The following is a 14,944-nucleotide window of genomic DNA, read 5'->3' as shown; positions in this document are numbered from 1 at the left end:
TAAGCCAGGGTATTATTATGGTTGCAGCCTTTTTGGGCTCAGCAGGGGGATTGTGTAATGATAGGAACAACAAGAAGAGCAGCAACAATTTGCACAATGCCTTTTCTCTTGTAAAATACTCAGGAGAATTATCAAATAAAATTTGATATCAGGGTACATACAATGATGTACTAGAAGAGATGATTAAAAAGTTGAACAAAATAGTCGTGTTTAAGGAACATTAGGACAGAATGAGTGCTAAAGAACTAGAGAGAGTTGTGGAGGGGGGGGGGGGGGGCTGGGGAGGATCCCAGATACTAGGGCCAAACAGCTGAATGCAATTAAAATCAAGGATGTATGAAAAATTGGAGGAGAAGAGGAACCTTGCAGGGTTGCAGATTTAGATGCAGATGGATTTCCCTCTGCAAATTATTGGTCCTTATCTTTCAGGAATTATGTCAAATTTATCCTGAATTTCCTGGATTGAATTTGCACAGATTTTCTGCAGGTTTCTGAGTTGATATATCAGTGTTCATTGTCAACAGTGGAAAGTAACAAATGGTTAAAACAAGTGCAAAGTGATGTGAAAAGCTTCAGTACCTTACAAATTAAGTTGGTTGCAGTGGTGAAAAAAAAACAGATGTTTTGACAAAATTCTGACTCTCAAATTATGTTGAATTATTTATTCAACACAATAGCTGGAGTTTACGTGATTGTTTTTATTTTTTGCAGGATTTGGGTGTCACCAGCAAGGCTGATGAAAAATGCTCATCACTAATTGCTCTTGAAAAGGTAGTGATGAGCAACCTTTTTGAACCATTACTAGCACATGATTTTCCCATGTGCCTGAAGCCCTTGTTTTTGGCAGTGGATTTTGTAGGTAATACATATCGCCCATCAGTGGTGGAGAGAATGAGTGTTTAGCTGATGGATGCAATAAAAAACCAGACTGCTTTTTCCTGGATGGTGTTAAACTTCTTGAGTACTGCTGGAACTGCACTCATGCAGACAAGTGGAGAGTATTGCTGAGTTGTGCCTTATGGATAGTGGAAAGGCTCTGAGGTGTTTTTTAGAGGCAAGTCCAGTTGAGTTTCTGTTCATTGGTGACCTCCAGGATGTCGATGGGGACACGGTGATGACAATGATATTGAGTTCAAACAATAGGTGGTTAGATTGCCTTATGTTTAAGATGGTCATTGACTGATAGTTCTGTGGCATAGATATCTACCACTTATCAGTCCTTGCTTGAATAATGCCTACAGGCATGGGTGGATTTATTCAATGAGAATTTGCAAATTTAAAAGATGTTTGGAGTGGCCATTTTTGGAGTGGCTGTGTTTGCACTATAAATATTGTGTTTCAGCATAAGTGCTGAGGCTTTGGCTTGAGAGGCTTAGGCAAGGAGGCTGAGCAGTGGAATAGGCAAGAACAGATAATGTTTTTCTGATGACTCCTGATGAAGGGTTTCAACCTGAAATGCAGACTGTCCATTTCCCTCCATAAATGCTGCCTGACCCACTGAGTTCCTCCAGTTTCTCCAGCTCCTTTGTGTGTTGCTCAAGACTTTTCTTGAAATTACTCTTCTGATTGGTGTAGCTGGGATTCGTTAGGGCAGTGGTACGCTCAACCTCCAGGATGTGGGAGATCAAGGACACTTCCAAAGTCCCTGACGGCTTCACCTGTGGGAAGTGCACCCAGCGGCAGCTCCTGACTGGCAGCTGCAGTTGAATGTACTTAGGGTCATCTGGGATGCTGAGACCACCATAGATGGGAGTTTTACTGAGGTGGTCACACCTAAGTTGCAGGCAGCAGGTGGTTGGGTGATCACCAGGAAAGGTAAAAGGAATAGGCAAACAGCATTCCCCTCAGCAACAGCTATACCGCTATGGATACTGCTAGGGGAGGGAATGACTTTTCAGGGCACAGCAATTGTAGGCAGGTCAGAGACACTGTGACTGGCTGAGGGTCAGTGGGGAAGGGAAGAATCAGGCAGGTCAATATTGATAGGAGACTCAATAGTTAAGAAGACAGACAGGAGATTCTTTGGCCACAAAAGAAACATCAGGATGGTTTGTTGCTTCCCGGTGGCCAGGGTCAAGGATGTCTTGGAGTGGATGCAGAACATTCTCAAGGGGAAGGGTGACCAGCCAGAGGCATAGGTAGGAAGAGGGGTGAGGAAGTATAGGGAGTGAGGAAAGACGCTGAAAAGCAGGACCTTGAGCGTAGTGATCTCTGGATTACTTCCAGTGCCACATGCTGGTGAGGACAGGAATGGAAAGATAGAACAGATGAATGCATGGCTGAGGAGCTGGTTCAGATGGCAGGGGTTCAGGTTCTTGGATCATTGGAACCTCTTCTGGGTCAGGGGTGACCTATACAAGAGGGACGGGTTGCACCTTAACTGAAGGGGAACCAATATCCTGGTAGGGAGGTTCACTGGTGCTACTGAGGAGGATTTAAACTAGTTTGGCAGGGGGTGGGAACCAGAGCACCAGGTCAGAAAGTGGAGGAATTGAGGGGATGGTAATGTTGTGACCAGTAAGTCTGTAAGGAATGGCAGGCAAGAGCAAGGTAATATACACGATGGGACAAAAGGGTTGATATGTGTTTATTTTAATGGAAGGACTATTAAGGGTAAGGGAGGTGAACTTTGAACATGGATCAATACATGGAACTATGGTGTTGTGGCCACTACAGAGACTTGGTTAAGAGAGGACAGGACTGGCTGCTTAATGTTCCAGGGTTTCAATGTTTTAGAAGAGAAAGAGAGGGAAATAAAAGAGGGGGAGGAGTTGCACCACTAATTGTGACAATATACAGCTGAACTCAGAGGGGACATAATGGAGGGTTCATTCACTGAGTCTATATGGGTAGAATGCAAAAATAAGAAAGGTGCAATCACTCTGATGGGATTATGCTACAGACCCCCCAATAGGCACCGAGACATTGAGGAACAGATATGCAGGCAGATTAGTAAAAGGTGAAAAAACAACAGGGTTGTCGCAGTGGGTGACTTCAACTTCCCCAATATAGACTGCAACCTCCTTAGTGCAATAGGGTTAAACCAGATAGAATTTGTTAGGTGCATCTAAAAGAGTTTCTTAAAACAGTATGTGGATAGTGAAACTAGAGGAGGGGCCATACTGGACCTTGCATTGGGAAATGAGCCTAGCCAGGTGACTGACGTTTCAGTGGGAGAACATTTAGGAAAGAGTGATTACAACTCCTTAAGTTTTAAGATAACTATAAATAAGGATAAACATGGACCTTGTAGGAAAGTATTAAATGGGGGGGGGGGTGGGGACGGTGGAACTAAATTATGAGAATATTAGGCAGGAGCTAGGGAGAGATAATTGGGACCGGCTGTTTTTGGGTAGGTCCATATCTGACATGTGAAGGGTGTTTAAAGACCAATTGCACAGAGTACAGGACAGGCATGTTCCATTAAGAAGGAAGGACAAGGATGGCAAGGGAAGGGAAACTTTGATGATGAGAGAGGTTGTGAATTTAGTCAAAAAGTAAAAGGAAGAATACGTAAGGTGTAGGAAGCTAAGGATGAATAGGTCCCTTGAGGAATATAAAAAAGCCAGAAAATAACTCAAGAAGGGAATTAGGAGAGCCAGGAGGGGCCATGAAAAGCCCTTGGCAAGTAGGATTAAAGAGAATCCCAAGGCATTCTATGCACACATCAAGAGCAAGAGGATAACTAAGGAGAGGGTAGGACCACTTGAAGATAGAGGGGGCATGTGCTTGGAGGTGGAGGATGTGGGCGAGGTCCTAACTGAATACTTTGCACCGGTATTCATCAAGGAGAAGGACATATAGAGTAGTGAGATCGGTATGGAGCATACTAATCTGCTAGGGCATTTTTGAGATAAAGAAAGAGGTTGTATTGGGTCTCTGTAAGAACATTAAGGTGGATAAGTCCCCAGGACCTGATGGGATTTACTCCAGTTTATTTAGAGAAGCAAGAGATGAGATTTCTGGGGTCTTGACCAAGATCTTTGTGTCCTCTCTAGTCACAGGCAAGGTCCCGGAGAACTGACAAGTAGCTAGTGTTCCTTTAAGGGTTGTTCCTTTAATAGCTTATCATCCATCAGTGACTTCCTCTTTTTAATTCCTAAATTCTATCCATATTGCCTTTTTGGCCAATCCACCCAGGATATCCTCCCTGACTACTGCCACAATGCTCTCTTTCATCAGCAGTGCAATAGCCCCTCTTTTTTTGCATCCCTCTCTGTCATGCCTGAAACTTCTATACCCTGGAACATGAAGCTGCCAATCCTGCTCTTCCCTCAACCATGTTCCTGTGATTACAACATATCATAATCCCATGTGCTGATCCACACTCTCAACTCATCCATGTTACTTGTGAGGCTCCTTTCATCGAAGTAAATGCAGTTAAGCATACCAGCCCTCTCATGCTTCCCTTCCTGTCTCTGCCTACTCTTTCCACTGGACTTGCCTGTTCTATTTCCTACATACAAGTCATCCTCCCCACTACTGCACTGACATTCTGCATCCCAACCCTTCTATCCCTGCCTCGTGAGTTTAAACCCTCCTGAGTATCACTAGCAAACTTCCCTGCAAGGATATTATTTCCTCTTCAGTTCAGATGCAACCAGTCCTTCTTGTACAAGTCTCTCTTGCCTTGGAATAGATTCCAATGATCCAAAATCTTGAAGCCCTCCCTCCTGCACCAGGTCTTTAAACATTTATTCATCTGTTCTGTCTTCCTATTTCTATACTCACTAGCATATGGCACAGGGAGTAATCCTGAGATTACAGACCTTGAGGTTCTGCTTTTCAACTTTTGAATTAACTCCCTAAATTCCCTTTGCAGGACCCTATGTCACTTCTTGACTATGTCGTTTGTACCAACTTGGACTATAACCTATGGTTGCTCACCCTGCCCTTTTAGAATGGTCTCTATCCATTCTGAGACACCTTTGACCCTAATACCAGGGAGACTGTAGTATGAAAGGCCAGGGGTCAGATGACTGTGACAACACTACTGACCCCCATGGTCAGATGGTAGCATTGCCTATCAGGTCGGAAGCTATACCACTGTCAACCAGGGGTCCGGCTCTGCCCCACCCATTAAAGAGTACACCTGAGGACTGGCTCATAACCCACCTTTGTTCTTGACCCTGAATCATTGGCTCGTTTCACCTGAGCGGGCTCCACCCCACTACAGCCCTATAAAAGATGGTACATGTGGGCTCTCTTTCTTTTTTCTGATTGCTGCTGGGGTCGACACCACAGGTGAGAGGGTGCACTTCCACAGGGGTCTAGGAGCGTCCTGAGTAGATTCCCAGTAGCGTAGAGCTGTTGTTTGTCCCGATTCAGGTGGTCCAGACAACGTATTTGTTCGTTCCCTGATAGTTTGTACTAGTTCGTTGCGTGTGTGTGTGATAGTGTGTGCACTTCACCCCTGTTGCGACTTCCCCCCCACGTTTCACGGTCACCCTAGTGCAAGTGTGCGAGGGTGCATTTGTTCCTTCACCTTTTTTTCCCGCGTCGATCTTTGTGAATAAAATCCTCCTTTTAAAGCACAAAGACTGTGTGTCCAGATACCTTTTATCTTTAAGATACCAAAAGAACCTTTCTCATAACAGAGACACAACACCGTCCTGGAATCTTGCTCACAGCCACAGAAACACCTATCTGTCCCTCTGATCATTAAGTCCCCTTTCACTACTTTGTCTTCCCCAGCTACACAGCAGAGTCAGTCATGGTGCCACTAATATGGCTACGGCTGCTTTCCTCTGAGAAGCCATCACCCCTAGCAGTATCCAAAGTGGTATACCTGTTAGAAATTGTTTCCGTTATTGTTTGTATGGGGAATTTGGGAAAGTAAACCAATTCTAACTGGAAGGAACACAGAGAAAGAAAATAGGTTCTTAAATAAAAACCAATAGATCATGGAGTTCTTCATCACAATTGGTTATTTGGGGTAGAAACCAAAAAGGCATTTATAAAGGATTTATAAATAAGAAATATTTAAGAAGCAAATGTGAGAGTGGTAATTTCACACTTCAACTATCTCCATTCCATCCTGAGGACTTCCTGACTATGAATAGCATTATCACAAAGCTGCTCAAAAAATGTACAGATTTTCATCTACCATAATTGAAAGCCAGTGTCCTGAATAGTTTTGCTTAATTTCTTGTAACTGGAGTACATCAAAGTATGTTTTTTTCCCTTTTCCAAAGGAGGTTTATTCAGTGATTATAGCATTACATTATTACAGGACTACAATATTCCACGATTCACACTACTTACAGTCAATAGTTTCAAATTATAATACAGTCATCTCTATCCAGAACATACTCAAGCCCCTGTGGTGCCCACCGGTCCTGGAAATCCCCCATTGTACCCGTGAATTCCATGTGCTTCTTCTCCAGGGACACATGGGCATGCTTCAAAGTATGGTTACGTGTGAGGACCAAATAATGTTATCTGAATTGGTCATAAAGTGGTTGTTAAAATATTTGCTCAGTTTAAACCACCTCAGATTCAGTTCCATCCACCACTTTAAAAAGAAATAGCACATACTGATGACTAACTTCTAATTGATTTGTGTTATCAATTTAAACAAATATATTGCACAAAAATAGTGAATGATAGTAATAACCAGAGATGCTGACATTAAGAATAGTATTTGTAAACATTGATTTTTAGTAAGAAGGAAATTAATACAAGAAATTATTTTCAGATGGAGAGCGATTTAAGTGGAACAAGACATTATGCAATCTTCTTGTAAACCAATCAACAATTTACAGTCGGAAAAAATGTACAGTTATCCAGAAACCCTAGGGAAAATTGTTTGACTGGAAAACAATGAAATAACATATTTAGAGAGTAAAAAATCCTTGTAATTGTGGAGAAAATTCAGGCTGGAACAGACCATGGGGACAAAAAGCTAAAGAAAATCTAAAGAATAAAGAAGATATCAAAAGTAAAATTTGAAGAATTCAAAACATAGTTAAATACTTACTTCAACAGATGTCTAAGTGCAATCGCTGCTCAATGTTCAATAAAGTAAGGAGTCCACTGCATCAGCTGAATGAATCTTGTTTAGATCTGGACTTCTGAGTCTGACTTACTAGACCTGAACCATCATAGAAATGCAGTTGATCATTAGGTGATTGCAAAATTAATTGGATTGAAGGAAATCGATGGGACTTTCATTGTGACTAATAGCAATGCAATGTTGTGGAACTGAAAGCTGTATCGGTGTAAGTTGCTTTTCTAAACCATCGTAACTAGAAAAAGGAGGTGACAATCTAAAACTGTTTCTCAAGAAAATGAGTTTGTGTTTTTTCTTTGGACTGTTTTTATACTTTGTTTCCTTTGATTGCGTTAAACATGTAGTCACATGACACCAACAGTGGGGAGAAGACTGAAAACAAATAAAATAGTTTGCAACTGTCAAATGGAAGAATTGAGAGACAGAAGATACATTTCAATAAAACAGCAAGATAATGTAAATGAGATTAAGAAGCATGAAACCTGTTTCAGAGATAGAAGGATCCTATTTTGATACAAGCCAGCTGATTGTAAAGTGGAGTGCACTCTTCTGGGATAATTAAGCAAGGTTACCACAGATATTTCCAGTAATGACTGGCTGAACCATTATTTGTGAGCCATTCCCTTTCTATCATACTGTATTCTAATAAACTCAGTTGGCTATTTTCAATACTTATCCCAAATGCTGGATGCATCTGAGAGCAGTGTTTTACTACATTTTCACCAAAGAGAAGGAACTGATATGAGCCATGGAACATAACCTTCTGTACCATCGGTGTTGTTCTCAACTTGCATGACAAGTGCATTGCATTATTCCTTTTTGTCTTTGCTGTGGTGTTCTTGACTTTAATTACTAAACAAAACACCAGTTACAATCAGGAAGTTACAGATGCAGAAGTAAGCAGAAAACCCACAATTGTTGCAAAAGTTAATCCACTTTTTTGTGCAAGACACAGAAGAACAAATACATTTTTCACAAACTATTGTGTTAGCTCTGCCTGTCCAAGAAGATAATCCTTTACTTGGATAAGTATTCATGGAATAACATTTGGGTTATAACATTGTCCATATGCCAATGTGTTTGTTTGGCAAATTTCTGAGGTCCTGGAGATGAATTATATATGGAAAAAATTGCAGCATTTTACCCTAGAGTCAGAAGTTCACTGACGTATGTCTGGAAAATTGTTTGAAAGGTGTAATTTGTTGAATACAATTGCCTGAGAGGGTACAAGAACATTGGCAGCATTTTATTTTTTATACTCAAATGTTGTTCAGACAGGACTACATTTTCTGAGGAATTTAGAACGGAATTGGACATGAGGTAATCGTTAGCAAACAACCCACTTCTGATCTCATAATGGAAGGAAAGCTATTGACAAAGCTGCTAAAAATGATCAGGTCGAGGAAACTGTCCTCAGGAGCTCCAGCAGTGATATCCTGTGGCTGAGATGATTGACATCCGACAAGTATAACTATCTCCCTTGATGTAAGGCAGGACTTTAGGCAGTGGAGAGATTTCTCCCCACTGTTCATTTTTACCTGGAGTGTTTAGTGCCACATTCAGACAAATGCCATGTTATCGTTAAGAGCAGTCATTTTCACTGGACCTCTTGAATTCATTTCTTTGGTCTATGTTTCAATGAAGGTTGTAATCAAGTCTGGAATGAAATGTTTCCTGGTGAAATCCAAACTGAGCATCCAAGAATAGATTATTGGAAAGTGAGTGTTGCTAGACAGCACTGCTATGAATGTCATCTGATACATTGCTAATAATTGAGAGTAGACTGAATGGATAGTAACTTGCTGGATGTGATTTATCTTACTTCATTGGACAGCTGCTGCTGTTGAAGTTATACCAGAATAACTTGTCCAAAGGTGCATCATGTTCTGGAGCACGTCTTCAGCACTGTAGCTGGATATCGTCTGGCCCCATTACCTTTGCAGTGACCGTGCTCTTCTGATGTCACAAAAAATTGATGCAGTTGTCAGAAAACTGGCTTCTATGGTGATGGGTATCTCAGGAGAAAGCTGTGACTCAGAACTTCCAGCTCAGTGTGATTGCAGTTGCCTCAGCCTTATTTTTGTTGCTCATCATTTTTGAGGATGGTGCCTCCTCCTCCCATTAGCTGTTTGATCATGCTCAGCTAGAGGTAGCGGGACCCCAGCACTTTGATCCAATTGTTTGAACATAGAGCATTACAGCACATTACAGGCCCTTTGGCCCACAATGTTGTGCCAACATTTTATCCTGCTCCAACATCTATCTAACCTTCCCTCCCACATAGACCTCCATTTCTCTATCATTCATGTGTCTATCTAAGAGTCTCTTAGATGTCCCTAATGTATCTGCCCCCACAACCTCTGTTGGCAGTACATTCCATGCACCCACCACTCTGTGTAAAAAAACTTACCCCTGATATTCCCCCTTATACCTTCCTTCAATCACCTTAAAATTATGCCCCCCAGTGTTAGCCATTTTCGCCCCGGGAAAAAGTCTCTGACTGTCCACTTGATCTATGCCTCTTATCATCTTGTACACCCCAGTCAAGTCACCTCTCATCCTCCTTATGTCCAATGAGAAAGGCCCAAGCTCACTCAACCTATTCTCATAAGACATGCTCTCCAATCCAGGCAGCATCCTGATAAATCTCCTCTGCACCCCCTCTAAAGCTTCCACATCCTTCCTATAATGAGGCAACCAGAATGGAAAAAAATACTCCAAGTGTGGTTGAACCAGAGTTCTATAAAGCTGCAACATTACCTCACAGCTCTGGAACTCATTACCCTGACTAATGAAGACCAACACACCATAGGCCTTATTAACAACCCTATCAACCTGCGTGGCAACTTTGAGGGATCCATGGACTTGGAACTCAAGATCCCTCTGTTCCTCCACACTGTTAAGAGTCCTGCCAATAAACCATGTATTCTGCCTTCAAGTTTGATCTTCTAAAGTGTGTCACTTCACACTTTTCCGGGTTGAACTCCATTTGCTACATCTCAGCCCAGGTCTGCATTCTATCAATGTCCTTTTGTAATCTACAGCAATCTTCTATACTATCCACTACATCACCAACCTTCATGTCATCAGCAAATTTACTAATCCACTGAGTTTGGTAGTGGGATTGCTCAACACTCGTTGTTGCATGCTATTGTACTATTTTTCTATTTAATGCAGAGATAGTCCTGTGTCCTCTGTTGATCTCTTGGCTTGATAATGGTCTAAGTGTGAGGGATCTGCCAAGCCACGAGGTTGCAGATTTGATGAAACACACTTCTGTTATCCATAGTACTTCAGAGTATCCAATTCTGAGCTGCCAGATCTGTTCTGAATTATCACATTGTGCTGCACAAGATGATGGGACATGAATTGGAAGTGAAGGTGAGACTTCACCTCCATGAGGTCTCTGCATTAAGGATGTGGTAGGACAGATACATAAATCATGAGAGGTAGTGGTGATTTTTAATAAAACCATTAAAAAGCAAACAAAGTTGCTGGGCTTTATTTCCCAGTGGATAGATTTGAAAAGTAGAAAAGGTAGGTCAACCACATTTAGAAAATTGTTGAGACAACATTGGGAGTGCAGTGAATAATTCTTTCTCTATATTATGGAAAATATATTGAGCTTCTGGAGAAGGTGCAATTTAATAGATAGGTACTGGAAATGAAAGCTGTATCTTTCAGAAAACAGGCTGGAGCTCCTCTCTATCCTCTTGAGAATAAGCCGAGAAAGGTATTTTTGATAAGATTGGAAAGGAAATGTAAAGAATATGTTTCTAGTTATGGGAAACTAGAATTAGGGGACATAAATATACAACATTTGCTGCTAAATCCCATGGAAAATTAAGGAGAAAGAACTTTGCATTGTGATATGCCCTACTGCAAGGAGCTGTTGAGATTATTAGATTAGATTCCTATTTTGAAAATGAACTGATGTGATATATATGTTGGTTGTTAGATGTAGGCAGATGAGATTTGGTTGAAATGGACCAAAAACACAAGCATGAACCTGTTGGCTGATGCACCTGATTATGTACTTTGTAATTCTTAATAATCCTGGCCTCCCTACAAATTCACTCAAAAGTGCAATCAGTGAAAAGCAATTAATGGAGATAGAGCTGGTTTGTGCCTCACGAGCTCAGAGACATGGATAATTTTAGTGGCTATCTTTCAGTTCTACTTTCCTGGCAACTTTCCTAGCAGGTGATGTACTTACTGACTGGGCCACAAGGGAATTTTGCAATTTCACTTTGCATTTGATTCTTTTATAATGGAGTTCTTCACTTTTCCTGGAACACTATTTCTGCTTATTTCTTGGTTACCTGTAAACACTTTATTAACCAGATTATCTAAGATGTGAAGATTTAACTGAAATCAACAATAGCTTTGTACTATATAATTTTGTAGTTAAATGTAACCACGTTACTGGGGCCTGTGTTTAAATGTGAGTGCTTTTGGAGATTTACATTAAAACCTGACAGATTATACACCCCAGATCATAATTCACATATGTAGACAGATTATTAACTGCCTTCTCATCTTATGTAATAATAGTTTGTGCAACAAAGACATATTTCTATGGCTTCACAGAGTCAGTCTTTATTAATTTCTCTGCTTATTTTATATTTTTAAAGGACCTGAGCAATGCTGACAAGGCCAGCATTTATCGCTCATCCATAATTGCCTTTGAGAAGTAGTGCTGAGCTGTCTTCTTGAACTGCTGCAGTCACTCTGATGAAGGTTCTCCCACAGTGCTTTTGAGTTGGGAGTTCCAGGTTATGAATATGTCCTACAGGTTAAAGAAGCAATACACAGTTTCCTCGTACATATTACTTAGATTTACTTTGATGAGCTTAAGGAAATATACCATTAATTTCCAGTTGTCTTCCATAACATAAAGAGATCTTATAGGTCTGTATCCCTTGGTTTCCATGGATCTTTCACTGAAATAGGGTGGATAATTAGGAGAACTTCATCAGAAATTCAGTTTATAATCTAGATATAGGGAATAATAACCACTCATCTGCTGTTCAGGTCTCTGTTAAGATGTAATGTAATATAATTCTTGTAATACTATGAATCCATGTGAATGTTTGTACTGATTGATTCTGTGTCCATTTAAAGGCTTGCATCCCATGGTTTGTGCATAGGCTGCTGCATACTTTCTTTAATACGCATTATAAAACAAACAAAATTAAAAGCTCCATCCTTTCAAGTGATACAATATACTGAGAAGTATTTCACAGTTACCTTTTATTTCAAGATTTAATTGTGCATTTTAACTTTCAAAGCTATCATAGCAATTATGTTCCAGTCACCAATCTTTCCAACAACACAGACCAAAGTACTACTTGCCTTCAATATGCTTGAACTGTACTCAGTGTATTGTTCATTAATTTGACTTAAAGTAGAAGCAAAGCTAATTTACACATGTGGAGAATTTTTTTTCTGATCCATGGTCATATTTTGAAGCATTGATCATAAGAAATAGAAACAGGAAAAAGTCATTTGGCCCTTTGTGTCCATTCTGCTATTCAATAAGATCATGGCTTATATTTTACTTCAATGCAGCATTCCTGGACTAACACCCATTCCTTGATTCCCTCAATAACCAAAAATCTCTTGATATATCTTGAATTTTGTGGATTTTTTTCCGTTATACAAGCTTTGCTGTCTGTATTTTTGTTTCCTGCTAGCCTACTCTTGTATTCTAACTTCTCTTTCCTAATCAATACCTTTGTTGTCCTTTGCTGACTAATTTTTTTCAGTCCTGAAGTGATCTGCTTTTTGGCAATATTATAAGCCTTTTCCTTTGATCTAACACTATCACTAACTTCTCTTGAAAGCCACAGCTGGATTCTAAATCTGTAAGTTATGTGTTAAAATTCTTTAAATGACAGCCAATACTTGTTTACTGCCTCACAGTTCAGTGTAGGTTTCCCAACCATAGCCAACTCTTGCCTCCAAAGCGTGCTTTCTTTAGATTTAAGAACCTAGTTTCAGATTGAACTAAATCACTTACAATTTTTATGTAAAATTCTATCATATTACAATCAGTATTCCCTAAAGATCCCTAAACTACCACATCAATTATTACCCCTTCCACATGACCCAATATGAGTTTTAAATAGCCTGTTCCCTGATTGGCTTCTCATTATTCTTGTCTAGAAAGCCATCCTGTATCATCTACACAGACTGCAATATCCCATTGGTCAAGTAAGGTCTGTGGCTCCTGTAGTGAAACCTTCTGGATCTCCAAGCCTGCCTCAATGGTAGTCACACCCTCCTATCACTTCTGACCAAATAGTTCTAAAGTACTTACTCTAAGGATTGTGACCTGTCTCCTGCAACATTCCCCCTCCCTGATATATCACAATTCCTGAATCACAGACAATAGTCATTAACCTTCAGCCACATTCCTTGGGCTGCAGACATTAATGCAGATTTATTTGCCAAGGATCTCAATGGTTTTCATTATCTCCAATATAATACATTTGTAACCTTCCACTTGTCCTGCTATATGTCTTAAGGTAATTTTTTCATTTAGAGTCATAGTCATGGGCAGTCATTGACAGTGGAAGTTTCCATAAATACGTACAAAGGAAAAGATTAGCTATAGTTAAAATGAGCCCATTGCAGATTGAGGTAGGAGAAATTACATTGTAGGACAAGGAAATGGCAGAGTAAGAGAGACAAGCACCCATTTACACAAATCTTACCCTAATTCTCCCCACATACCAATCAACTCCTCTACCACTTACACCAGGAGCAATTTACCAACCGGTCCATATGTTTTTGGCATGTAGGAGGAAACTGCAGCATCTGGAGGAAACCACAGGGAGAACATGCAAACTGGAGGTCTGGTTTGAACTTGGGTCTCTGGAGTGTGAGGCAGCAGCTCCACCAGCTGTGTCACTGTGCCATACTTAATTGTATCAGTTCATTTAATACTATCGCTCTAACTTGACTCAAGTCCTTTACTCACTAAAGTTCTCACTCAGCAAACATTGCACTGACAGGACACCATACTAAAAACATCCTATGCTTTTAATGGGTTCATAGAGTTTTCTTCCAGGTTTATAGTGCCTTTGAATTACTTGACAATAATAAACCAGTTCTAGCCTGTTAACCAACCATCCAGGAGACAAAAGGCAACTTATTTACCACTGTGTATCACTGTAATCATTCCTTTTACTCACTAGTCCACACTCCATGGATGCTGCACTCACATAATGAAGCCCACTTCAATTCATTGCTGTTTGAATCTTTTAGAGAAAGAGAGAAGAAAATAGAGAGAAAGAAAGAGGAAAGGAAAGGAAGTATTTTTTTCTCATAGTATTGTATTTAATATTTGCTTTTAGAGGTGAAACAATATTGCTGAAACCAAACTTGCAAACCAATTCCAGTATAAATATATTTATGAAACTTTAGCTAATAAAGGTCAGGAAAACCTCACATTCACCCTTGATCATAAGTAGCAGTGTTCACAGTAAACAAAATCCACATTGCTATCAAACCTACTTAATCTAGGAGGGTACAGGAGAGTGAAATGGGACAAAAAAGTAGGCCTGTTACCTCTGGAGATAATAAACGGAAGAGTTCAGAGTTATTTCATTCCCTGGCACTGGATGATTACAAACTAACTGCACCGTGTGCTTGCAACTACATGATATAGGGAAAGACATTTACTATAATGTGTAAGTGCTATTGGTAGAAAAAAATTCGTGGGGGTCCTGAAATCTGAACCCCTGATTGACCCCCCACTCCATACCCCTTATGAATGTTATTTGTTGAGAATATTCCCAGCACAGAGTTTTCTACATCAGAAATCTAATGGCAAATTTAATTGTTTTAATTTCAATTAACATCTTTACCCACAGATTATAACAAGTGTATCCACACATAGATAATTTAACTGCCTGGTGTTCAATG

Source organism: Pristis pectinata, chromosome 9, assembly GCF_009764475.1.
Source record: "Pristis pectinata isolate sPriPec2 chromosome 9, sPriPec2.1.pri, whole genome shotgun sequence".
Classification (NCBI taxonomy): Eukaryota; Metazoa; Chordata; class Chondrichthyes; order Rhinopristiformes; family Pristidae; genus Pristis; species Pristis pectinata.
The sequence above is the reverse complement of the archived record's forward strand: the minus strand, read 5'-3'. Positions refer to the sequence as shown.